Source organism: Bufo gargarizans, chromosome 1, assembly GCF_014858855.1.
Source record: "Bufo gargarizans isolate SCDJY-AF-19 chromosome 1, ASM1485885v1, whole genome shotgun sequence".
NCBI lineage: Eukaryota > Metazoa > Chordata > Amphibia > Anura > Bufonidae > Bufo > Bufo gargarizans.
Window position 1 is genome coordinate 690,336,747 of NC_058080.1, and position 25,786 is coordinate 690,362,532.

A 25,786-nucleotide genomic window follows, 5' to 3' on the forward strand; every position below is an offset into this window, starting at 1 on the left:
TCAATGAGGAAATGCGTCCTGAAGGTGCCAAGAGGGGCGTTTTTTTCTTCCTAGTGAGCCCAGTACCGCCCCTCTTTCAGTGCCCAGCCCGCCTTCCTTGTATTTTCTAACCGCCGCCCCCAGCCTGCCACAGCCTCTCCTGCCTCTCCTCCCCCTCCCTCACGCCGAACGAAGTCTCGCATAGGCGCAATACCCACTGAGGGCTGCGCCTGTGCGATCATCAGGAGACTGAGGGCGGCAGCTTCATCTTCGTCACTGGGCATGCGCCGAGCCCAGTGACGTCCGATGCTCGCTCTTCCCTCAGTCAGCAGGGAAGAGAGAGCATCGGACGTCACTGGGCTCGGCGCATGCCCAGTGACGAAGATGAAGCTGCCGCCCTCAGTCTCCTGATGATCGCACAGGCGCAGCCCTCAGTGGGTACTGCGCCTGTGCGAGACTTCGTTCGGCGTGAGGGAGGGGGAGAGGCTGTGGCAGGCTGGGGGCGGTTAGACAGTGCAAGGAAGGCAGGCTGGGCACTGTAAGAGGGGCGGTACTGGGCTCACTAGGAAGAAAAAAACGCCCCTCTGGGCACCTTCAGGACGCATTTCCTCATTGATCAAAGTCGTTTTTTAAAGTAACTGCTGGACGGATTTCAAGATTAAACAGCACAGCCTAATCCAGGTAAGCTGTGCTGCATGGCTGCTTTTAAATCGTTTTTTGGCTGAGGGGAGGTGACAGAATCCCTTTAATGTTATGGCCATTCAGAATGGAACATTCCAGTTCTGTTCTGTTCCCCCCCTGCTTAAGGGAAGTGGAGTTTCCCACGTCCTGCGGCAAGGGAGGGAAAAACCTGTTAGATCTAGTGTGTTCCAGCTCTCCCTGCAAGGGGAAGGCTGTGTTAGTAGGAGCTCCCAGTTACAGGGATCTCAACCTAGGATCCGCTCCGTTTGCCCGGTATAGGCTCCGGTGTCTGCGCTCCCTCTGACTGATTTTTTGTAGGAGGCGGGTCCCTTGCTGCAGTGCTGGCCAATCGCAGCACACAGCTCATAGCCAGGCTATGAGCTGTGCGCTGCGATTGGCCAGTGCTGCAGCAAGGGACACGCCTCCTACAAAAAATCAGTCAGAGGGAGCGCAGACACCGGAGCCTATACCGGGCAAACGGAGCGGCGCCCAGGCATACTAGTAAGTGCAGGGGGACCTCTGGGCGCCGCTCTGCCCACTGATCTAGTTAGTTTTTAGTTTATGCTGTAGTGAAAGGTCCTCTTTAAATAACTGAAAAGCAATAGGTCATAAAGACCTCAGTTTTAGTGTTTATAATTTTTAAGTGAAAAGACTTTATGATTGTTAATTAGGTCCATGCAACAACCACCATCAATAGCACCCTTTCATGCTGTGGTACTGAATGGGTAGAAGACAGCAAGTAGCCATCTGCCACAGGAAGAAAAGAAGAGAGGTGGCTCAGGAGAGGCAAGCAAGTCCAAAAGTTGGGTGGAGGTCTGCGTTGCTTCTTAATTGCTGAAGCATAGCTGTGTTAACTGCAGGCCCTCTACAGTCACATACAGTTGATTGGCAAGATGATTGGCAGTTTGGTCATGAGCCATGGGCGTCTGGGAACCGTGGGCTTCCACCTAAAGCACCCACATTATAATCAGCCATTTTGTGAAGCATTTGGCAGTTCCATCTAAAGACGCAATCATGCCCCTAAACCATACCAAATCTCAATTCTCTAACTTGATTGTCTGATCTTAGTGTGTGTTGGAACAGTTGCATGATAGCACAATATCATAGAAATAAAATAAACACATGGCTATGCCATAAATGTCTGATAAGGTCCTACCTGTAGAACCTACACCTATGGATCCCTTACAAATGAATGGAGAGTGCTGTAAATGGCCAGTTGTCCCTCTATTTCCTGCCTTGATGTGGAGGCTGGTGTTTGCCTCGCCAAATACAAGAACAGGGTTGAGGAACATCCAATTTGGGATTCACTTCCTGTGGATATGCCATTACTGTCTACAATGGGTATAACCCCTTAAAGAGGTTTTCCCCCCAAAACAACACATTCCCTATTATTCCTGTAATGCCCTAGGATAATGCAGAGATGTTGCACTTGCATGACTACTGTACCACTGTACTTCATGGTACCATAGAAATGAATGATGCACTAGACACACATGCTTACCACTACTCCATTCTAAGAGGGGATTCTGGAACCTTAATTTTTGTGATCACTTGGGGTCTATAGGATCGGGGATATATGTTATTAATGCAAAAAAAAAATATTTTAAGGTGTATCACATGATTTGATTCACACCATGACTGCAGCCAGGATTGGACAGCAGAAATTTACATCAAGCCCCAACCTCAGAAAGTGCCATTGTTTGTTCTCCACCTTCCTTCATCTGCTTTGCTGACAGATTTTTGGTTTAGTGCTTCAAATAAAAGTATCGGTATTACAAATGAAGTAGCCCAGATACCAACTGCACAATTAAATCTGAAATATAAGGGCAATAAAAGGTGGAGAGCAACATTTTACTGCTTAGTATAAGAGCCCCAATATTCTGGACTTTACTCTATGACAGAATTATGTTCTGGTGTTTTCTGCTGTCACAAGGATGACCGGTTATTTGCAGTCATATAAAAACCACAATGGGTTTTCCTCATTCCATCCTAAATTGTGTTATTTTTCTAAAATTACAGTGCATGTTTTTTTCCTCTCCATTGATCATGACATGTTTACTTAAATCAAGTCCTCCCTCGATTTCCCAACTATTATTGACCTTGTCAAGTGTTGATTTGTACATTTTAAATTTAATATGAAGTTACACTTCTCTTTCTTAATTCTTATATGTAACCTTTCCACCAGTACAATTTGCATTACAGTACAATTATTTATTATTACCAGTGTTTTAGCTATAGGGCCTGCAGGGTGGTATTCACACCTGGTGTCTGAAGGAGCAAAAAGGGGTTGTCCGAGTTATGAAAAAGATATATATATATCACTGTAAATCTGATGGGCAGCAATATATAACTAAGCTAAGCAAATTTTAGGCAAAAAAAAATCAATTTTTCCTCATTTCCTTGGTTCTTTTCTGGCCCTTTGTTTACCTGAAATAACAACAATCTCTGCCCCTCGCCCTGCAAAGGGAGTGAATACAAGTGCTGCCCTGAGTGACATGTCTGACTGCTGGAATACTCAGCAGCATGTTGTATGTGTAGGACTACAAGTCCCAGCTGTACAATGACATTGCTGATACACACAGGATCTTCCCCCTATCTGTTCTTGTACTATGCTCTGCAGAACTCCTCTAGTCTGTCAGCTCCTGTGCCCAGTATTTGTCTCCTCACTGCCTGCAGCTACTTAGTAAAGCCTTCAGCCCTGAGTCTGTGCTGATGAAGGGGTTAAACTTTTTCCTGAAGAATCCAGGTAGAGAGCAGACGGCAGTGCAGGGGTGTGTGGCCAGCACAGTGACGTCTCCTGTACAGACACATATCTGCTCTCTCAGGCTTGTGCATGAAACATCATCAGAGCAGGGAGAGAAGCTGACATCACAGGTCATGTGACCTTCAGTGAAATCTGAGAAAGCAGCAACTGGAGATGCAGTAAGTGCATGGTAAAGCCTTTACATTTGATTAGATAGAAACATACAAAGAACAAAAAAATAACTCGGACAACCCCTTTATTGTCCCCTTTGACACATGAGAAAACTCAAGAATTATAAATACACATGGTGGGTACAGCTTTTGAATCTGGGCCCAGTAATTTTTTTTTTTGTGTGCAAAATGTGCAATGAAATATAGCACATAAAGATTTCAACATGGTTGAACCTTAAGCCTACAGATGTGTCTTTATCTTGCCCTTTGGTTTGAGATATTCTAAGATGACCAACCAAAATTGTCATATAGTCCCTTTTACAAAAGCCAATGATTGAGGCAATTATCTCAAATGCTCATTCATTGGGTTAAAGCTTTGCTGATGCTGTCACCTAAATCAATGTTTCTGGACTGCAGATCGTCCTGTATAAACAGGAATCTGCTGCCAAGAAACAATGAATCTCTATGGGGACGGACGAGTAATTGCAGCACTAATTGCTTGTCCCCATACAGCGGAGATGTTAGCCGATTGCTAATGCTGCTCTCACCTCCCCTGACAAACAGGCAATTATCGGAAGCAAACTGTTCCATCCTGATAATTGCCCACTCGGTTGGCCCGTGAAAAGATGACTGCCTGTTCAGCCGTCCCATGTAAAGATGATTGACTACTTGGTTGGCCCATGTAAACATAATTGCTTGCTGGTTTGTGTAATTTACTTTGTTAGACATTGCGTGTAATTCTTTTTTTTTTTCAAAGCTATTCATCTCATACCATTTGTCTTGGGATATTTTAAGCCAAGAGGATTAACCGGATTAATAATCAGATGTCAAGTAACAAGAAACTAGTGAGGTCATCAGCAAACAATAATACATGCCTCAGAAGTTAAAGGAGTTGTCCAATTTAAATGAATATGTCCCCATCACCAGTGATTATGATTATATAATAAACCAAGTTGTATTTACCGCTTTTCTCGTTGATGCTTCCTGCACTGGGCTCTGGTCCTCCCCACCACTGTTTTTCAGATTGCAGTGGTGATGCTCAGTGCACACCACATCACCACTGTAGCTAATCACTGGCCCCAGCAGTCATGTGTGTCATGATTGGCTGACTTGAACAACCCTTTTAACTACTAACTGAGGCATGTATTATTGTTGTCAGATGACTCCACTCGTTTCTTGTTACTTGACATCTGAGCATTAATCCAGTTGTCCAGTTGTCGCCAATGTCCTAGAACTGGGACCGGCACCTATGGATTTATCATGTAGTGCCTAAACAACACTCATCAATCAGTAAACTATGGTTAGGGAATGTAGCTGCAGCCACATGAAGTGTGGGTTTGGCAGTGCAAGCTCTGGGTCTGAAACCACCAAGAAAAGAGGAACCACCTTTAGTACTGATATGTGATACACCGTGTTCGACCGGACAGTTTGCATACCTAAGGCTATATATATATATATATATACAGTACAGACCAAAAGTTTGGACACACCTTCTCATTCAAAGAGTTTTCTTTATTTTCATGACTATGAAAATTGTAGATTCACACTGAAGGCATCAAAACTATGAATTAACACATGTGGAATTATATACATAACAAAAAAGTGTGAAACAACTGAAAATATGTCATATTCTTTTGCTTTGATTACTGCTTTGCACACTCTTGGCATTCTCCTGATGAGCTTCAAGAGGTAGTCACCTGAAATGGTTTTCACTTCACAGGTGTGCCCTGTCAGGTTTAATAAGTGGGATTTCTTGCCTTATAAATGGGGTTGGGACCATCAGTTGCGTTGTGGAGAAGTCAGGTGGATACACAGCTGATAGTCCTACTGAATAGACTGTTATAATTTGAATTATGGCAAGAAAAAAGCAGCTAAGTAAAGAAAAACGAGTGGCCATCATTACTTTAAGAAATGAAGGTCAGTCAGTCCGAAAAATTGGGAAAACTTTGAAAGTGTCCCCAAGTGCAGTCACAAAAACCATCAAGCGCTACAAAGAAACTAGCTCACATGCGGACCGCCCCAGGAAAGGAAGACCAAGAGTCACCTCTGCTGCGGAGGATATGTTCATCCAAGTCACCAGCCTCAGAAATCGCAGGTTAACAGCAGCTCAGATTCGAGACCAGGTCAATGCCACACAGAGTTCTAGCAGCAGACACATCTCTAGAACAACTGTTAAGAGGAGACTGTGTGAATCAGGCCTTCATGGTAGAATATCTGCTAGGAAACCGGTCACCTTTACTACAGACACCACCACCATGGATCTCCTGTTATAGTGTGCCAACAGCCGCTTCCTGACCGCAGCCATTACTGAGCCTAGTCATACACTGACTCCAAAAGAGATATAGGCCATACCCTGACCACTGGACTATTTAGTCACCAGGGTTAACCACCGTGTAGCCCCGTGTCCCCTGATGAATCCTGGGGCTTCAATGGATGAAACGCGTCGGGACACTTGAGTATTTCCCCATATTTTTCCCTGTGGGTTTGTGTGGGGGAGTGTCTCTACTTTATGAATTTTTTTAATTTTCTGATCTATCAGTATTCTGCTCCAAAGGGGGAATATCTGTTTCCTGGGCCATATCATATCGGCTAGGGCCTTAATAGGGCTTCTTTGCCAGGATCAGTGTTCCTGTCTGGGCCACCCCTTGCAGGGTATTTTTGGACCCCGTCCTTTGGATACACGCTTTAGGGTGTAATAGGACAAGTAGGGAGGCATTAGGGCTATTGGGCAGTATATATACCGTAATTCCCCTCCGCCGTACTTGCCATATTCCTGCGCATCACTTGTCCAGCTACCCAGCAGAATCTTTTTGTACCTTGTGTTGTACTGTCACTGTGCTGGCCCTCTCATCCCTATTGTCTGAGAGGGCACGTCTTACTCGTTGTATGTCAGTAGGGGTCATTTTTATCTCCTGTATATCAATAAATTGTTATTTTATTTAGTCTACTGCCCCTGTTAGTTTTCTCCTATGTTCTTCCTGGCCCCTGGTCACAAAGCACTGTGGGAAGGGGGGCCCAAGCTGAACTCTTGCAACAGGGCCATGATTCTGAAATTGGTAGTTGGACTTTTGGCATTACTCCCTGGTTCTTTCCGTGGCCTTGGCACTGCTATGTAGGTTGAGGAATAGATATTGGTGGCAAAGAGTTCTAACAGTATATGAGGTACTGCAATTACATGTTTACCAACAGGCCCAATTTTGCCAGGACAAATCTGCACACCTGGCAACAAAATGTTTTTTGGTTAGGCAAACCCCACCCAAAAGTGGGAGTTTTGTAGATGTTTACAAATATTCCAATTTTTACTTTTTAATTGTCAGAAATTATGCAACTAGGGGCTTGGCCATAAGCAGGCCCAACCTACCAGTTCACTGTCATATCAGGCTGCTAATATCAGCCATCTTTAGTCACCACCGCCTCTAGGAGTTAGAGTCAACAGTAGTTGGATCAGACTGTACAACCAAGAGTTACATAGATGCCATAATAGATGTAAGGGCCCCAAAACAAGTTAGGCTACTTTCACACTAGCGTTCGGGCGGATCCGTTCTGAACGGATCCGCTCATAATAATGCAGACGGAGGCTCCGTTCAGAACGGATCCGTCTGCATTATTTTAGCATATAAAAGCTAAGTGTGAAAATAGCCTCGTACGGATCCGTCCAGACTTTCAATGTAAAGTCAATGGGGGACGGATCCGCCTGAAGATTGAGCCACAGGGTGACATCTTCAAACGGATCCGTCCCCATTGACTTACATTGTAAGTCTGGACGGATCCGCACGGATCCGCACGCCTCCGCACGGCCAGGCGGACACCCGAACGCTGCAAGCAGCGTTCAGCTGTCCGCCTGTCCGTGCGGAGGCGAGCGAAGCGGAGGCTGAACGCCGCCAGACTGATGCAGTCTGAGCGGATCCGCTCCATTCAGACTGCATCAGGGCTGGACGGCTGCGTTCGGGTCCGCTCGTGAGCTCCTTCAAACGGAGCTCACGAGCGGACCAGCGAACGCTAGTGTGAAAGGAGCCTTAAATAGTCGAGGTCCTCAAATTTGTGATAGTGTCTTTGTAGGCGATTATCTGAAGTAGTTACAGTAGGTTGGGTACATTTTGCTGTGGGATCCTCTGTCTTCAATGTAAACCCATAGATGAGCAAAATAGGAAACAACTTGATTATCAGTAAAGATGACAAAACGTAGACATAATATTCTTACAACAAACAAGAGAACGTATTACCGAATAATATGACAGAAAATTTAAAATTTTCAGGAAATACAAAGATCAAGTGCTTTCAATTCATTTAAATGCAGTTTCCTCCCCCATCTGTTTCAGCATCAAGCATATTCAGACCCTGCCTGGCTCTTGGCCTGTTCACACACAAAAGAACCAGAATATATTAAGATAATTCCATAACTATGTGACTTCATTAGAATGAGATGTAAATTTTCTCTGATGTATGTTTTTGAGTAGCAAAATTCTAATAATGTGCCCATATCAGGTTAGTTTATATGGACACGTACATCTAGGCCAGTACTGGTCAACCAATCACATTATGGGTCCCTCAGATGAGCTCTTTCACTTAAAGGCGCTGTCCGAGTGTTTAATAATGATGACCTATCCTCAGGATAGGCCATCGGTATCTGATCTGTAGGTGTGTGAGTTCCAGTGAGCACTGCGGCCCCTTCCTAGGCCATTGATGTCACGTTCATCAGTCACACGGCCTAAGCCGAGCTTGGTCCCATGCAAGTGTATGGGGCTGAGCTGCAGTACCAGGCACAGCCGCTATCAAATTTACAGCACTGTGCTCGCTCCATAGAGTATTGAAACAAAGTTTTATGTGAATCGACTTTGGATGTTTCATCCGAAGTCGATTTGCTCATCCCTAATAAAGATAAAAATCAAAGAGTAATAATAGCACAGTACACAATTGAACACCCACAACCACTGCACCAGACCTAGGTTAAATAACTAGAAGGTAAAAAGATATCTGTATTTCTTACTTTACAGGTGATGTGGTAGTTCTGTACCTTGGACATACAAACGATGCCCAGCAGGTTGGTCTGATGTACTTCTCTGACGTCAATGTCCAATCAGTGTCCTCAAAGGTCTGATAGACGTACCGTGCAGCTGATGCCCAGCAGGCTGGTCTGATGAGCTTGTCACCGTCTTGAGGCAACTGCTGGCATTTCAAATCTTCTGGACTACAGAGCTGGGTCTACTGTGGGGCAAAGTGGTGACTGACCCTAGCTATCCCTAAGGGCTAATGCACACAAACGTATTTCCTTTCCGTGTCTGTTCCGTTTTTTTTGCGGACCATATGCGGAACCATTCATTTCAATGGGTCCACAAAAAAAATGGAAGTTACCCCGTGTGCATTCCGTTTCCGTATATGCCCGTATTTCTGAACATGTCCTATTATTGTCGGCATTACGGACAAGGATAGTACTGTTCTATTAGGGGCCAGCTTTTCCCTTCTTCAAAATATGGAATGCACACGGATGTCATCCGTATTTTTTTTTGCAGATTTGTTTCTTTACGGACCGCAAAATACATATGGTCATGTGCATGAGCCCTAAGTTATAGGGTAGAGGCTAGCAAACCTTAATTGCTTAACCATGGAGCACCTGCCCTGACAAGGGCGACCTTGTCTTGCATATGGTCTTGCACCCTATGCTCCCTCTAATGTTGCCCAGCAAGCAATGTTTCTGTCACGATAATTTAAAGGGGTTGTCTCACTTCAACAAATGGCATTTATCATGTAGACAAAGGTACTACAATTTACTTAATAATGCTTTCTTATTATCCATATTGCCTCCCTCTCTGACTTGATGCATTTTTCCATCACATTATACACTTTTCGTTTCCAGGGGTTATGACCACCCTGTAATCCAGCAGAGGTGGTCATGTTTACACACTATAGGAAAAAAAAATCAGCCTCTCTGGTGGCCGGGACCATAGGAGTGCACATAGACCAGCGCTTTTTCCTATAGTGTGCAAGCACGGCCACTGCTGCTGGATTGCAAGGTGGTCGTGAAAAACTATTGAAAGGGGGGCAGTAAACTACGATAAAATATCACTTTTAATTCAACAGGAGATAAAAAAGCCCCTACAGACAAACAAACATATAAGACAAACACACCCTCAGCCTAAGAACATGGCCGATACCATGTGAGGCTGGGATGTCAACGTTGGTACTAGTGGTGGGCTAGGCAAGATAAAAGACGTGAGGGATAAAGTAGGATATTAACATAATAAATGTACTGACCCTAGTGAAACCCTACTTGTCCTAGTCCGCCCTATTGATATATCCAGAGGACGGGGTCCAAAAAAAACATGCGAAGGGGTGGCCCAGACAGGAACTCTGAATCTGCGCTGAAAGCCCTAATGAGGCCTTAATCAGCGACAAAAAGACCAAATATCCGATGGATAATATCAAATTGTAACCACACATTGAATAGGACTGAAGGATAGATAACACAGTCAGGCCCAATCAAGTGAGAGAAGAAAAATACTCAAGTGTCCCGACGCGTTTCCTCGACACAAGCCCCAAGATTCATCAGGGGACACGGGGCATAGTAGTGGTTACCCCAACTGGCATATGGCCCAGCGACTGGGGGATAGCTGTATAACGGCTACAGTCAGTGTGTGGCTGAGCCTGAAACACAACAACAAGAGACAAAATACCACATAAGTATAGTAACCAATCAATCACCACCAAACATCCAAGATAGGACGGTGGGGGAATAGTGACTTACTGTTTTGGTAGCTGCGGTCAGCATATGGCTGTAGACTCAATTGCAGAGAGAGCACACTGCAGTGGTGTCCGCCAGGGTAGATGGACCGGCAGCATATGGGGCTGAACTGCCCCATTATAAAGGCCGAGGGGCCAGGTGAGACGCATCACCAGCAATTTCCATCGGCTGACAGACGTCTGTTGACCAGTAAATGTTCACCAACACTCCCTTTGAAGAATGTGTCTGTTCCAGTCGCCACCTCGCACAGGTTTCTTAATATGTTCGATGGCCATAGAACGAATGGAAGAGACACGTTATGGGAAGTCCGTACATGGCGCTCTACAGGAGTATCCCTACTCTTTCGAATGTCACTGATGTGTTCACCCATGCGCTTGCGCAGTTCCCTAAAGGTCTTGCCAATGTAGCGCAGTCCACAGACACAAGTTATTAGGTAAATCACACCAGTGGTACAACAATTTATGAAATCCCGCACATGGTAGACAGTGTCATTGGGTTCACCCATGAAGGTTTTTCCCTGCGACAAGGAGCTGCAAAAACTGCAATGGCCAGCAACCCGTCACAGGTACGTCTAACCACGTGCAGGGTTTCACAGGAGGGGTAAAGTGGCTGTGCACAAACCTATCCTTTAGATTGTGGCCCCTCCTGAAGGTCACTGAGAAGGATTAAGAACCTCCGCCAAGTCTGGATCCATCAGTAGGGTATCCCAATGACGTGCCAAAATCCCCCTAACTTGAGATGCCGCCGCATCAAAAGTGTCTATAACCCGGACAATATTTTGTGATTCCTGTGCCCTCCCAGTCGTGGGGTGGAGCAACTCCGTACGTGTACGTGCCGTTTTTTTCTGATAGGCCAGACTGAGGGTCCCATCCGGATACCTCCTCTCCTGAAACCTATTCCTTAGGTCCCTGGCCTGGCACTTAAAATCAGTTCTGAACAATTACGTTTTAGTCTCAAATATTGCCTGGTAGGTATCCCTCTCTTAAGAGGGACAGGATGGCAGCTGTCCCACCTAAGGAGGGAATTAGTAGAGGTGGGTTTCCGGTAAATGGATGTGCTCAAACCTCCCTTTTCATCCTTGAAGATGACCACATCCAAAAATGGGAGACGGTCTTTGACAATGACTGAGGTGAATCTCAAATTAAAATGATTGACATTCAGCTCAGAAATAAGTCTATCAAAATCGCTATCTGGCCCGCTCCACAACAAAAAAATATCATCAATGTAGCGGGTCCAGAGAGCGATATGATCCACAAACCACAGTGATTGCTCCCCAAACACCACGGACTCTTCCCATCAGCCCAGGAGCAAGTTAGCGTATGACGGTGCACACGAACTGCCCATGGCAGTGCCCCTGAGCTGGTGGTAGATCCGATTGTCAAAGAGAAAGAAGTTGCTTGAGAGTATAAAGTCCAACAGTTCAAGAGTAAAAGCATTGTGCGATAAGAATTGGCGCCGCCTTGTTTTGAGAAAATGGTTAGTGGCCTCCAGACCCCGATCATGTGGGGTAGAGGAATAGAGAGCCTCCACATCCATGGAGGCCAAAAACCAGTGCGGTTCCATACAGATGTCTTCAAGTTTACCCAACAGATCACCCGTGTCCCTTACATAGGAGGGCAATGACAAAACAAAGGGGCGCAACACCTTGTCCACACAGATCCCACAATTTTGTGACAGGCTACCAACCCCAGAGACGATCGGTCGTTCCTTGATGGGGGAGGTCCCTTTGAGGACTTTCGGTAGGCAATAGAAAGTAGCTAATATTGGATGACGTGGGTAGAGAAAATCAAATTCATCACTACTAATCAAATTGGCCATTTTGGCTTGCTGTAAAATGTGTCTTAGTGTCCCCTGTAACCCAATGGTGGGATTAGTGGGGAGTATCTCGTACCTGGTTTCATCGGTCAGGACAGCAAGACACATTTCTCTATATGAAGATGTATCCATCACAACTACATTGCCACCCTTATCCGAAGACTTTATTACAATACTCTTATCTGTCTCAAGGGTTTTGATGGCTAACCTCTCCTCTTTACTACAATTAAGTCTGAGTGCGACCGCACGCAGGGTTGACAGATCAGGTGGTCGTAACCCCTGGAAACGAGAGATGTATAACGTGATGGAAAAATGAGTCTAGCCAGCAAAGGAGTCAATATCGACAATCAAAATACATTAGTAAGTGCCTGGTATTAACTTTGTCTATATGATAAATGCCATTTTCGGAAGTAAGACAACCCCTTTAATTCTTCAGGGGACTCTAGTGCATGACACAGCTATCAGATCACCAGTGGGGAGACCCGGCTCTGAATTATTAAACATCCAGTATAGATATGTCACCAGACACTGAGGAGACTGATTGCACTTTTAAGGTGACAAGAACATCAGACCAACCTGCTGGGCATCGTTTGTATCATATGTCCGTTACGACTAAGGACTGAGTGTCTGAAACGCGTCAACTGGTGTTGGAGTGTGAGGTTTGACCCACATGCTGTAATTTTGCTACCACGAATAAGGAGACAAGCGACACAACAATTACTTTGCAGTGCTGGAACTTCATATATTTTTTGTTTTCCTACCAAAGGACTCATTTACCTGTTCTTTGCACGAGGGGTTGATTGAATCTGCAAAAAGTGAGCTGGAATTTTACTATGGGCATCGTTTGTATGTCTGAAATAAAGAACTACTACCATCATCCATAGGGTCAGAAACTAAAGAAGTGGTTGTCTTAGATTTTTCAGGACGTAGCACCATACATAGCATTAGGTACGGTGTAGGTATTGTGTGCTGGGCTATCATTACTTTTTGAGTCCTATCTTAATGACATATTACCGCGCGCTCAGGCCTTTTAAGATAACTAATGAAAGTTACGTTTTAAATACTCCGCTCTTTTTAGTTGGTAACAATGTTTGCATTTTGAGGGGTTTAGACCACAATTGCTCAAGGAAGACTTTGCCTATATTCAGTGATAGGACAATGTTTCTACAAACATCCAGACATGTTTTTACATTTCGGGGAACGGGGATGTGGAAGCTTCAGGGCGGTAAAGGCTGTGTTACAGGATGTTCTGATTTGCAGATGACTCTATTTTGCATTTCATCAATATTTTGTCTCTTTTTACCATTAAAAGTAAAAACTTGAAAACTCTAAACAACACAATATGAAGATAATGAAAGGAAATTATCAGGAAAACAGCACAGTGGAGACAAAAAAGTCAGCGTGAGGCTGACAGTGACCTACTTTTATGTCTGAGCAATTACAGTTTCAAAGGTTACAACTAGCGCTCTCAGAAGGCTTCGCTGGGACGGTACAGCTGCATTTTTATTAGTTTTCTTATTCTACTTTTTGCCAGTGTTATTTTTCTTGAAGTAGTACTTGACAACTTCTCTGCACTCACTGACTTATTAGCGCAGAACAGACTCTCGTTAATGTGATAGAAAAAACGGAATATAATCTTCAAAACTAAATAAAAAAAAGTTCTGTGAAATCGTGAAAAAATGTAATTCACCTGTGTTTTTTTCTGGAAAAGATGCAGCAGTGGGCTGCCGCTACAGTGGTATTGGTGTTACATGTTTCCTCTATGACCGTAATCATGGTAAAAAAATAAAATAAAATATGTAAATACGAAAGTGTCATTTATGCAGATTTTATGAGCAAATTTTCCGCTGGTTTTCACTGCGTTTCTGCGCCAATATCTGCATGTGTTACAAATCCACAGAAAACAACGGACATGCTGCGGATTTATGAACCGTGTAAATGAAGTTTTAAAAAAAAATTATGCTGCGGATTATCTGTAAAAATTCAACCATGTGCATATACCATGTGTATGTCCACACATGACTGGAATGCTGCAGATTTTATGACATCTCTCTGCTGGAAAACCCTCAGCAGAAAGAAAAAAAAAAGATCGTTTTTTTTGTTGCGGAAATGCTGCTGATTTGATGCAGATTTCACCCTTTGCCTTGCAAAATCCAAAACATAAATTGACAATTTTTTTCCCCGCTCAAGCTGTAGATGAGAATTGCTAGAACTTAAAGCTCATTCACTTTGCCGATATTGTACAACACTGCGGTTTTGGAATATGAAAAATCCACCACGGTGTCAGAGTACTGTCACTGTACAGAGTCACCTGCTATCTACATTTATATACGGCCGGAGAGCAATATGGGAAAAATCCCCTTAACTCGCTTATCTATACTGACACAGTTGTTGCAGTGGAATATGATGTTACACCAGTCATTTTTATAATAATATAAATTAATATATTATAGATAAACATCAAAGGAAATATGGCCTAAAAATCAGGGTTCTTTCGTTTCCGCCTACCCGCATGGCACAGAACAAGGCCTTATTCACATTATTTTAATTGCTCTGCATTTTTTTTGCAAAATGATGGAAATCTATTCATTTCAATAGGGCAGCAAAAATGCGGGCAGCACACAGTATCCATATGTCCCCGCAAAAAAGATAGAGCATATCCTATTTTTGTCTGTTTTGCAGACAAAGCATTCTTACAATGGGTCCGCAAAAGAAACGGATGCAACACAGACGTCATCTGTATTTTTTTAAAAGATCTGCAATTTGCGGACAAGAATGGGCATTGTTATAATGGGTCTGCAAAAAGAAAATGGAAGTAGCACGGACATCGTCCTTATTTTTTTAACGGATCTGCATTTTGCAGACCGCAAAATACATACGGTCGTGTGAATGCACCTAAGCTTGTATTGCAATGGACACTAGCAACCAATTCTACTCCGAGCTTGCTGGGTATACAGCCATAATAACTCATCACTCTCATACAGCAAGTAAGAGAGAACAAAGCCTTATTGTAATGTATCTCAGAATGCTGTCCTTGGGAAGATATGCGACTGGAGAAGAGCTTTGATTTTGAGAACATACAAAATAGTGACCTCAAACTAAACCAAAGCAATATTATTGCTACAAGAATAATTAAATTGTGAGGTGGCTCATCTGCTAACTAATCTGGACGGGTGCTCTTATTGACTCTATCTTAAATGTACGTTAATTCTAGTATAGTTAGGCATACCTACCACACACCATAGATTCAGAATTATTAGTAAAACATATTGGAGGTTTGCTTGCTACATTTGCAGAATCTGGAACGCTCCGGAAGAATCACAGAATTTTCATTAGCAGACCGAGCTACGCCAAGACAGCGCTAGAACAGGTGGGACGCCGACGTTGCTAACACTCCGCATTGGGAGTTGCCGGCTTGATCCTGCGGCCATACAACTAGGAAACACAGGGCAACAACACTCACGAGAGAAAGAAAGGGGAGGTAAGGGTTTCCCAGATCGCAACACATGTGGGACGCCACGGCAGATACGGGACCCAACCCCAACTCAGCGAACAGTGAGTAATTGGCGATCCAAAATAGCTCCAGTATATATATGCAAGCACAACTATAAGACAGCAACGTCTTCATAAGCAACATTGTTGGAATTACCATTACCAGTACAGTATATAGAGAATAAGTGAATTTCATTGCACAATATATGATAATTCACCCAATTAATACTGTGACTTCTAATAACCAGCAGGATCAGTATAACAGCACATGGACTGATGTCATTTGAAATAATATCACAATACATACGGTATTCAGCAAAAAAAACCTAAAGAGACTTGTTATATATTTACCTGTTCTATGGCACGGAGGGCACTGCCGATGCAGAGCACAATAGTGATTTTTGCTGAAAAACTAATGAATATTAATTAGCAAAATTGACACAAGATATAAAATTGTGACATCCAATAACTTTTATTTGCCTATATTAAGGAGTTGATAATATTGTCCACAGGTTTGCACCGTATGTTATATATATCTTCATGATATACACCATCCTTGAGATACATTTATATGGTGCAACCCATAGCTAATTTAATTTTGTGTTTGCAGGTTATATTGTTATTAGAAGCAACTTTTTATTTTATTGTAGCCTATCAATAATTGGTTATTAGTGTGTAATTTAGGATGTTTTAATGAACTTTTTGGGGGGAGATATTTTAATACACACTATTAATAAATGAATCAAGTGTTACTAATATTTCTGAATCCATGGTGTGTCCAGATGTAGGTATGCCTAACTATACTAGAATGAACAAAGCAATTTTATATGGAAGCCTTAAAGAGACAAAATGGAGACCTGGGACAAGCATGACCACATATACTACCACAACGGCAAATCTGGTGTTGCGTCATTACAGACGTTCCCTTGAGGGTTCACGCACACGAACGTGCCGTGTTTTGCAGTCCGTAAATTGCTGATTCGCAAAACACTGATGCGCCCGTGTCCTTGCCGCAATTTGCGGAGCCGAAAGGGCCGCTCATAATAGAAATGGCTGATTTTGGCCGCAACGGAGCAATGGATGTTGACATCACACGGAGTGCTGTCCGCTTTTTTTGCGGCCCTATTGAAGTGAATGGGTCTGCATCCGAGTCGCAAAAAATGCGGCTCAATGCGGAACCAAAACACGTTTGTGTGCATGAGCCCTTAAGATGGGAGCTCATGTGGAAATGAGATGACCGCCGCATGTCTGGCTCCCACCCACAGCAAACAGATGATTCTGCCAGGGCATGCTGGGTTCCACCTACAGTTCAGGTCTCGGTTTTGACTAATGGGGGTCGTGGCCTGGATTTAACTTCATGAGACAATCCCTTTAACATCTTGCGCATTAAAGTTGCTACCAAGAGCCATGTGCTGACCACGCAGTGCGCCAAGCCGGGACACTGTGACAAGGTAGTGTCTCTGCTTAGGGATGAAGTTGGCGTTGCCATACTGATGCCACCATCCCCGACAAACTGTTCTTTCTGCTGGGCTATCTGCATTTGCCAACAGCCACTGTGGCATTTAAAAAGCGTGACTATATGCAACATGCTCCCAGCATTAGAATGTTTCTGAGTGCATATCTATGGGTAGGACACTCTAGCCCCATGTCCCCTGATGAATCTGGGGCTACAATTGGATGAAATGCGTCGGGACACTATACCGTTTTTGTCTTGTTTTTGTAACACTATACTATCTATCCTTGTTTTGTTTTTTTGTGGTTTATCGATGGCACGATTTTTTGTGTATTTATCACCGTTCCCTTCCCCTCTCAGCCTTAAATTTATTTTTTGTAACTGATAGGGTTGTCTAGGGTCCTGTAATATGGTAAGGTTCAAGACGGGGCCGCTCTTTTCAGGGCGATGACTCCGTATTAGGAGGTCATTAGGGTCTGATAGCCAAAGTAAGGCATACTAAGGGTAGTGCAATACCTGGCCCCCTGTCTTTATCCGCTAGGTGTGAAGTCAAGAGGGAATATAACATCCATATTATCCAGAAGACTGAATTACAACACATGAAAGTGGTTCCTGGGCCGTATCCACACCCTGCCAGCTATTTGGACTGACATGCTGACAGATGAAAAAGTGAGGTACGACCTCAACAGGACAGAACCACCACACACCTACTTCAATTCAAAGCCACATCCATACGATACCGAACCATTGGACGGGTGAAAACCACCTCTTTATTTACCTGTCCCCCCTATACACTCTATTAAGGGTCAATTATTTGTATGTGGTGCTTTTTAGGTCCATCTGGACTCTTTGTATATTTTTGAGGGGCTTGATGCTTTAGGGACTGTAGATCTTATTCCCTTACACTTTTTACTGCTTATTTATTAAAAGTTAAGATTTACGAGTTACTATTAGTCACTACTGCTCCCTCCCAATACAATTGTTGATTTCAGTGCGGTAGACTAATGGAGGTACACTTTGTACCACCGCAGAAGGGCACAACTTGCAGATTTATCAAGAGCCATGTGCACAGAGCCTGTAAGCAGGCACACAGGGTACTTGCAGGTGCAAACCCTGGAGCCATAGACACACGGGGCCTTCATTTAATGTCACTGATATTCTCTGCTGAATGCAATGCTTGTCTGATAGAATATACTTTTCTCAAAGCAGAGGGATAGTTGCAGAACAGGGGAGTCAGAGGCTGCCATATATATAGGTGCTCATCCCCAACACCCACTAGGATCAATTTCATATGAACCCCCTCTGCAGCCTCTCTGCTTCCTGCTTGCAGTTCTCTAAGTCCTTAGGGTATGTGCGCTCCCTCTGACTCTTAAGGGGCCAGTGTGCACATCCTAATATGTCCTCACCCTATGTGCGGCGACCCAGTGGGGAAGCGAGATGGAAGGGAGTTGCAGTGGCTTAGATGTTAACATAGTAACATAGTTTATAAGGCTGAAAAAAGACATTTGTCCATCCAGTTCAGCCTGTTATCCTGCAAGTTGATCCAGAGGAAGGCAAACAAACCTGTGGTGGTAGTAGTACTCACAGTTCATGATGGCTAGGTGCACCCTGAGGATCCATGTAGTGACTGGAGGGCGCACCCTTTCTTCCCCCAGGACACACACTGGTGTGGGGTGTCTTGCCTTGTAGTAGTTGGAGTATCCTTGATTTTGAAAACTTTAGTTGGGTGCAGGACAGAAGTGCAGAGGCAGAGGATGACGGGTGGATGGTGGAGTCAGCCCATTGGTTGCAATAAATAAGTATTTCTTTACTGGATTGATGATGGTAGTGATGGTAGTGGTAGTACTCCCTGTCTCTTTCTCGCTCTAAAGACACTATGCAGTCTCTCTAAGTCCCCAAAGGCATGCTATTCTGTTCTTATTAACCCTTTCTGCAATTCCTGGGCTGTGGGGTGCAGTTTTTAGATACGGATGGCCAGTCTATCTCAAATTGTGGAAGGTGCTGAAGACAATAATCCTTTCCACAGGAGCAAGTCTGAATGACAAAACAAGTAAATACCTTGTTGTTGGAAGCCTGCATGCCTTGAATTTTTTTTAGGCTTTCTATAAAGTATGGTCTCTTTCCTTCAGTGGTACTATTGCAGAGTTGCTCCTTTGGCAGCTGTAGTCTCAGAGACAAAGGTTCTCTGGACTGGTCTGAACTCTCTCACACACATCCTTTCTGTAGCTCTTTTTAGACTAGACTAACCAACTAGCCATGGGATGGACTCAGTCCATCACCCTGCTAATCCAACCAGTCTGACAATATTAACTAATTATATGGAAGGATGCCTGAGCAATATGGTTCCTAGCTTGCCTAGCCCATGCAAAGATTTGTTTAGTGTCATCTCATCTTCCATGCCTGACCTCTGCCTGTTGACTTTGTCGTACCTCTGCCGCCTGTCCTGAGCTCTGCCTGCTTATTGTATTGACCCCGTGCTGCCTGCTCCCATCTTCCGCCTGTTATCAGAACATTCTCTGATTTCGGCTTATCCACTGACTACAATTCTGGATGTCCCCTCCCTTGGTGCCACACACCGGTGTCCCTTTATCTTGACCTGCCTGGGTTAGTTGTCACTGAACAGAGACTACTACATGGGGTAAAGGCCTGGTGTGTTGTCCCCCTACAGCAAAGACCAGCTCCCTGTACAAGGGGGGAAACCAGGGGAGCCACTTAGATGACGCTCTTAGGAGTAGCCCAAAGCTAAATGCGTTCAGTGACACAGTGGGTCCACACCTTCTGCGTTCTATTTGGCCTCCTATGAAAGGTATTACATCTGTATCTGGGACAGTGAGATTATAATATAAGCCCCAATGAGGCCCGGGTCTGTGTACAGTGCTGCGGATTATGTTGGCACCATATAAACAAGCTTGTTATATACAGCCTTTTTCGGCGTCTCTTCCACAGCAGGAATTCTTTTAGACTATAATCTTATAATGTGCCACAACAAACAATGAGTCACCTCAGTTACTATAACTGTGAATAACATCTGCATTTCCAATGTATACGTTTACTCTAAATAGCATCCCAGCTGGATTTTTCATCTCACTCCCGCTTTTGCAAGCATCCATTAATGAGCCAGCATTGCATGAGTTCTTCTAATATAATTACTTGATTATGCATCAGACTGGCTGGAAATCCCGTTAATGCAAAATTAAGGGGAGACGCTATTTACTGAAGTGCCCCACTCTGGTCCAAGGGGGCATTTGAGCAGGTGTATATAAAGCATCATGCAGTCAAAATAAATGTAGACAAGCAGCCTCTGAGGGACACACCGGGTTGTGATGGCCCCTAGGGAAGTGCTCCTATTGCTCTGCCAGGCTAATCTAACAGCTTGGATAGAATCAGGAGCATAGACCTAAAGTCTTTCTACCTGTTGGAACCTGTATCATTATCAGTACTTTCCAAATATCTGAACATCTCATAAAGCCAAACAAACAGAAGGGCTTCTCTAGTTTTTTTCTGATAAGCCATGTTTCAAGGCTTTTTCAATAGCAGGCAGGTGTGGTTATAAAACCCTTCTAGATGCCGCCATTTTTGTTTTTCCCGACCTTCTAAAAGCCATAACTTTTTAAAATATTTTTCCACTCACATAGCCTGTTTTTTGCAATTTGTACTTTCTAAAGGCACCATTCCATACGATATAGTGGGAAGCAGGAAAAAAGTTATTCATTGTGTGGAATTGGAAAAAAAAAAATTAAACTGTACTATATAGTTTTCAAGGTTTTGTGTTTATGGTATTCATTATGCAGTAAAATTGACACGTTACCTTGATTCTATGCGTGGGTATAATTACCGTACATTGATCCTAAATTTAAATAGTTTTGTTACATTTTAATACTTTAAAAAAAATAAAAACTTTAAAAAATAAATAAATCTGTGTATCACCATTTTCCGACACACTTTTTTTTTTACCTGTGTGAGAGATACTATTTTTATGCTGGGAGAGCTGCAATTGTTATTGATTCCATTTTAGGTTATGCATGATCACTTTTTATTAAATTTTTTGGGGAGGTAAAGTGTGATTTGGCCATGTACATCTTTCCTCTTATGATGCACCCTGTACAAGATACTTTTATATTTTAATATATCAGTAATTTTCAGACATAGCAACCTCACAAATGTTTATTTTTATATTTTTCTAGGTAAAATGGGGAAAGAGGGTGATTTGAAATTTTCATATTTTTTTAAACTTTTTTTAAAAACATTTTTAACTTTATTTTTAGCATCCCTAGTGGACTTGAACCTACAATCATTAGTTTGCTTATACACATAAGTGCTATGTTCCTATTAAGCCCTGAGGCAGGACTTAATAGGGACTTTACTATGGCAGGCCTGACACAAGCAACAGAGCAGCTCCCATGATCTCATCTTGCATGGGAGGACAGGACGGGGAATGATTGGGCAATGGAGGGAGTCCCCTCCCTCCAAATGACCTCTCAGATGTAAAGGTTTAAATGACCATGCTACTTGCAGGGTTAAATGTCTGTGATGGAAGTTGTCTCTGATCATGGACACCGGCATTTCCACCACTGATCTTTGTGTTTAAAATTTTGCGCAGTTCCCTGTGCAGCATAAAATATTATCTTTTTTTTCATTTTTTGGAGCTGATTAAGACTTTGTCTTTTGCCGAATAAGATTTTAGGGGTACAAAAAATTTTTTGATTGCCTTATATAAAAAATCAGATGAGCAAAAAAAAAATTTGGGCATTGATGTTTATATTATTTTTGTGTACTTTTTATTTGCTGCAAATGCAAATTTCATGTTTCAAAAAACAAACACCTTTAAATATTTTATTTTTTTACATATGCTTTTAGTTTTTTACGGGTATTGAACTTCTAATAGACTGATGATTGGTATAATACACAGCAATGCTCCTGTATTGCTGTGTATTATACTGTATGTCACGCTCATATGTGGGAGGAAAACACCACACCGAACATAGGAGGGAAAGGAGATACCGGAATAAGGCCTAGAAACTAGGGAAGGAAGATAGACTCCTCCTAGAGAAAACCCTAATCCAGTCCTGACAGACTACCAGTATGAACAGGCCCCAAAGGTAGGCAAGTTCATACACTGTATACCTAGAATTCTATCTCACTCTATAGGACCCTGGAACTAATGTCAGGACTGAGTCTACCTGTTCCTCCAAAGGTAAGGAGGAACAGGAGTCTCCCTCAGGCCTAATAACAAACAACAGGGAAAAGCAACACACATATATATATATATATATATATATATAAACAAAATACAAAAGGTAAAGGAAACGCTTATCTTCAATGAAGCTTTGGTAGCACCAGGAACTCAGCCGAGAACCAAACACAAGCTAACCACAAGTCCAACAGAAGCTATAAACTGCATAGCATAGTGGGAGAAACAATAAATAGAGAAGGTAAAATGACCACAATAGCCACACCTGGGGAAAGAAGGTGTGGCAAGCAGCAGAAACAACACAAACGTCATTTGATCCAAAATGAAAACATGTCAGCTCAAACCACATGTTGCCAGTCTCACAGATCTCCTGCTACCTGTCACGGGAATGTCCATATGTCTCAATACCTCTGTGACACTGTACCTGTTAGTATTACACTGACAGCCTATTAGACCCTTGAAATAGCAACCATCGGCACCCTGCAATTGCATTGCGAGAGGTGGGGCAATGGCAAGGTCAGTCACTGTAACACAGCCGTTAGGTACTGTGGTCGGCATCTATGTGCCCGCATGATCAACGTGGACTACATGTACATTGGAATGCACCAACTCACCACACTACCTGACATACAAAAGTATACAATAATGATGCAGTTTTCCAACTTTTGGATAAGAACGTGAATATGTTGCATATTTTTTCCCCCTGAGCAATGCCCTCCAGGAATCCCAGAATATTTGCCGGGTAGCGGCTAGCTCACCGCCAGACCCCATTATAGAGAGTAAGCACAGAAAGCACAGGAGATGCTGATGGCCATGACCATCATCTGCTAGAGGAGGAGGATGGACGGAGCTGGACAGTAGCTGGATGAGTAGCGCTGCTGCTATGTACTGTATGCTGCAGTCCATTTACATTGGCTTATAGGCCCATGTGCAGCTGAAACAGGTGCACAGACAAGGACTTCCCCAGCATTGTCAGTCCTTACACCATAAAATGTCCATACCACCTCCACCTAGCCATTTACTTACTGTGTTTTCTGAATATCTGATGCACAGATATTCTGATATCTGATACTTTGACAGCAAAATTTTGACTAAGGGTCCATTTACACGTCCATAGAATGGGTCCGAATCCGTTCCGCAACGTTGCGGAACGAATCCGGACCCATTAATTCTCAATGGGGCTGGAAGAGATGCGGACAGTACACAGTGTGCTGTCCGCATTCGCATTTCCAGAGTGCGGCCCTGATCTTTCGGTCCATGGCTCCCGAGAAAAAATAGATCATGTTCTATTCTTATCCACAATTGCGGACAAGAATAGGCAGTTCTATGGGGGTGCCGGCAATTTGTGGATCCGCAATACACTACGGACATGTGAATGGACCCTAAGAGATGTTAAAACTGCCTACATAGGAAGGAGCCAGAACAAGTAAAAAAATAAATCCTTTTTACTTACAAATGGAAGTGACAAATCCTGCGGAAGACAAATAATTATCTGTCAAGAGCTTCTGAATAGTCTGCCGGTGAACAAAACTTGTCTTCCTGGCACAAAAGCAGCCATCAGAAAGTGAGTGTTGTCAGATTTAATCGAGCTATACCTGCGTTCACGCCTACAATAGCTGAGATTCTGATCTTTACCTAAAACTAATCAGAACTCAAACACTTAAAAAATCAGAATAACATAAAAAAATAAATATTCCCTGCTTAGTTATATCACATAAGGCGCATTTACATGGGAAAGGTTCCAGAAATATATATATGGGAGAGAGAGAAAATCAGCCATTTTGCTTAAGGGGAATTTTTTTATTGCATTTTACTCATGATGGGCTAAAAATCTATTTTTTTATGATTATTAGAAAATTCTAATTTTTTCCTTTACAGCTTTCAGTTTCTGTGCATGTACAGTCTTTTGCTCTCTGCTTCACACTGAATCCGTCACAGAGCTGCTCTGCCAGCTTGATTTGTAGCCCTTATGCCTGAACTTCTGGGAACTCATACACTCATTTAAGTTATATTCTTATTTGTGTGATAAGAATATAGCTATAATAAGGGTTTATGAGATTCAGAGATAAGGGCTACACATCAAGCCGACAGAGCAGCTCCATGATGGATTCACTGTAAAGCAGAAATAAATGGTCTAAAGATACACTGAAACTGAAAGCTGTAGAGGAAAAACTGTTGAACATTTTTGATAAAGACAAAAAAAAAAAAAAGGATACAATGCAATAGTAAAAAATGCTCCCAAAGGTGTCCATAACAAAGAAATTTTGAGGAGTATTTACCCAGAGCCCCTGTTTCCTTCTGGTCAGTGCCAGCGACAATGTTATTCCACCCGGAAGCGGTCCTCCTCTGTCTCTGGAGCCACTTCCAGGTGGAATGACGTCATTGGCATCTGCACACTGTGAATCGGCAAGCAGCAGCACATGGAGAGCGCGGGCGCCAAGTTTGTGCACAACAGCGCAGGCACCAGAAGACTGCATTAGATGTGATGTCTAGCGCTGTCAATTAAAGGATAGGGAGAGTGTAATGAGCACTAGGAGCATAGCTGCAGCAGTGCTTGAAGCTCTACCGCCCACCCCTTGGCGCTCCAACTGCCTAATTTAAATATAGACAAAAGTCCACATAGCTCAGAAACCCTGAATGCTACAGAGAAAAGAAATACATAGGGGGTCATTTACTAACAGAAACAGAAATATCTCTCCAGCTATAGGGGATATTAAGACCTGCGTCTAAAATGCCAGTCTTAATAAATGACCCCCATATTGTATTAATTGGCAGAGTCAGACTTATAATGAAGTAAATTGCAAATTTACTCCAGTAAAGCGGTGGCATAAAAAGAGAAGTAACATCTCTATGCTGTGTTAGACTTGATGGGGTTATCCCAGCTCTTCATCTCCCTAGTGCGCTGATATCAACATCATGCTAACATGGGGAATGTGACTGCTGCAACCAATTGCTGGCCGCAGCAGTGACTTGCTCCCCTTGCGTCATGTGACCATTTGTTTATATATAGTGATATTGAGGCACGCAGATTTTCAGTGTTGCAAGTAAATTATTTATTCAGTTTCACAATAGTTTCATTCAATTGCCCAATATTTATCTTCAAGGTACAAACAGAATATCTAGACCGGACGTTTCGGTCACATCAGACCTTCATCAGCGGTCACATTTTTTTATCTGTTCTGGCGGGAAGAATGGATCATCAGGGCTCGGATGATCTATTCTTCCCGCCAGAACAGATTAAAAAAATGTGACCGCTGATGAAGGTCTGATGTGACCGAAACGTCCGGTCTAGATATTCTGTTTGTACCTTGAAGATAAATATTGGGCAATTGAATGAAACTATTGTGAAACTGAATAAATAATTTACTTGCAACACTGAAAATCTGTGTGCCTCAATTTCACTATATGTACGTTGGCTGGTTTCAGCCCTTGATTGGCACCAGAGTCCATTGAATTGAGTGCGGTTCTCCACTTCATCATATATATGTGACCATTTGTTGTGACGAAAGATGAGCAGGTCACC

General features: G+C 43.1%; 1 protein-coding gene across 1 annotated transcript in view; it reads right to left on the reverse strand.

The window, feature by feature from the left end:
- The window catches only part of HCN1 (hyperpolarization activated cyclic nucleotide gated potassium channel 1), a 456,888-nt gene that overhangs the window by 189,357 nt on the left and 241,745 nt on the right, over positions 1 to 25,786 (reverse strand). The window lies entirely within an intron of this gene.